The sequence below is a fragment of the Montipora capricornis genome, chromosome 12 (genome assembly GCF_036669925.1).
Source record: "Montipora capricornis isolate CH-2021 chromosome 12, ASM3666992v2, whole genome shotgun sequence".
NCBI lineage: Eukaryota > Metazoa > Cnidaria > Anthozoa > Scleractinia > Acroporidae > Montipora > Montipora capricornis.
This window is the reverse complement of record NC_090894.1, coordinates 29,260,525-29,263,167: the sequence shown is the minus strand read 5'-3', so window position 1 is coordinate 29,263,167 and position 2,643 is coordinate 29,260,525. Positions and strand designations below refer to the sequence as shown.

At 36.7% G+C, this 2,643-nt stretch overlaps 1 long non-coding RNA gene across 1 annotated transcript; it reads right to left on the bottom strand.

The window, feature by feature from the left end:
• Positions 1-1,109: 1,109 nt before the first annotated feature.
• Positions 1,110-2,643, bottom strand: LOC138026199 (uncharacterized). The gene is made up of 2 exons (XR_011127235.1): positions 2,424-2,643; positions 1,110-1,289 (listed from the first exon to the last, which is right to left on the bottom strand). It is a non-coding gene; the product is annotated as an uncharacterized lncRNA (long non-coding RNA).

The following is a 2,643-nucleotide window of genomic DNA, read 5'->3' as shown; positions in this document are numbered from 1 at the left end:
CTAGGATTTGGCACATTATTCTTTTATTTTTTGCTATTATGCTAATGCTTAAGCTCAAAATTTTTACTATTGTGCCTTTATGGCCTTGTTAAAATGCTCGAAAGTGCTATCAATACATGACTTTGAAGCGTGTAACTACCAACCCGGTGTGACCAACACACCGTGGGAGAACAGTTTTGCGGTTCCCAACCCAGGTTATCTCAAGTATTGCATGTGAAGCTGCCACTTAAAGCGGTGCTTAAAAAACCCGCCTGGGACGTTAGCCACACCATGTTGATGAGGCCCAGCAAGGCCGAAACAGCTGTCCATGGCTGCTAATTGACCAGGTGAAATGGTTGTGCGCATGCGTGATGTGTTAGCGTGTGTCACCTTGCTTTTGTTGTTGGATTTTAACACCAATTTTTGCCCAAATATGGACAAAAACGATGGTCGATGCTGCACGCGCGGGAAAATGCACGAGGTACGTTACATCACATCCAAATACAGAAAAAAAAAAGCTAAAAAAAAACCCCGCTCTGAACAACAGTTAAAATTATTCAAGCTTCTGTACATACACGATAATAGACACAAAATTTTTCGCAACACAAAGGATAAGAAAAATTGGGTGGGAGTGTGCGGGACGCTTCCTGAAACCCTTGCAGTCTATTTCAGACCAAAAACTGTGATTTTCTCTATGCTATTTCAGACCTGATAAAAAATTTGATACCCTATTTCAGACCCGACCCTTAAATCAATACCCTATATCAGACCTGTATCAGTTCCCTAGGTCAGACCAATCTTAAAGGAAATGTTTATATAAATATACGCTTTTATTAAAAAGGCGGATACACGGTTGGCGTGAACATTTGGAAATGGTCTTATCGCCTAATGATGAAGAAGAACTCGTGTAAAGAACATAGCCAAATTCAAGACGAGAGTGCACAAACCATGATACCCTATTTTAGACCAAAATGGTCAAAATCGATACCATATTTCAGACCAAAAGGGCTAAAAAATCATACCCTTTTGCGCCTCACATACCTATATAGCCCATATAAGGGAGTATCCCCCCCCTCCCCCGATTCCTGTTTGTCTCAATGGCACTTTTCCTAGTATCCTCTAGTCAGAATCGGAAAAACAAATTACAGCACTTTATTTAAAACTCATGTTAAAATACGTTTTATTGTTTTTTCTACAAATGCGTGAAACATCGAGTTTATCTATCAGTGTGAGTTTTCCCGTGGATAATCATCTTCGTTGCAATTCAATGCACGAGCAGTCTCACAAATGTTTCTTCGATAAATGTCCATCTGAAAAATATAAAACCAATAGAAAGAAAGAGCGTTAAAAATAATGCTGTAGCATTATGTGTTATATAAAAATATGATTATACAGCAACTTTTTTCAGCGGTTGCGTTTCACTTCAACAGCACTAACTCTTCAGAAATTTCGATATCTCCTATCTTAAGAGCACCAGAACTCCAATTTGTCTTTGAGTAGCTAGCCCACTGCCTTGAGAAATATTCTCAAGAAAAGACGTACAAAAAAGCGTGACTCATCTTCTGAAAGTCATTAATAATAATAATAATAAATGAAAACAAAACAAAGAAATCTACCCGAAACAAAGGTGTGTAAGTTCATTGCAAAATGAATGCCATCTTTATTGTGCTCAGAGATCGATTACAAACACGCACTTGTCAAGTCTTACATGTGATTTCCCACGATCGCTGAGATTTCCTAGTATTTGATAAATTTCTTTGAAATAAGAGCAAAATAGGTATTTAACTTACATGCATTTGTTAAAATTGGCAAATTTTTCGTTTTTATGGTGGAGTTTTTTTCTTGAAAGGCAGGCCAGTTCAGTCTTTTTTAATTATACTCATTTCTTTTCCTGACTCATCAATTCTAATATTTTTTCCCAAGAGGTTTACTTTGACAATTAAGGGAACAATATGATCAACGGAATGGAAAGTAGCGAATAGAAAAAGAGAAAATAAGCTCAAAGGTGACAACATTTTGACGTGAAAATGCTAAGCACAGCTTGTGGTAGATCATATTAAGAATAAATATTTGCTCTTATTTACCACTTTAAAGCTATTATGTTTCGTAGAGGAGCTTTTGAAGATTCAAAGGATGAACACAACGAAACAATTGAATTTATCAAGCGAATTCTTGTTATAAATGAAAGTATAATGTTAAAATCACCATGCTAAGGATCGTGTCATTGTATGGATCTCACAAAGACACAATAGGAACAATTTCTTTACGACAAATTACTGTAGCTATATTATGAAACTAATAGATGTAACCGTCAAAGTTTTAAAGTCAAATTTGGCCCCCAGGATCCATTTTTATTGATGTTCCTGATGGGTGAACACCTAAAAGCAAACCCGAATTCATGAAACTATTTCTAAAAAAAGTCCACATTAATTAAGTTTATGTACCTCATCAGATTTTTTAAACAATTTCTTGCCTTGTCCGCTTCCAGTATGCTTTGGCCAAACGGCGTATGCATCTACTTCTTGATGATCAACTAAGAGCAAACTTGAAACTAAAAGCCAGAGGAAAGCCACCGACGGTGAGTACTTCATTGTGATCAAGAGTTCAGGAAAAATTCCAGAGAGTTAAGTTCTGTGAAAGTACGTGCGACCATGTGCTAAAATG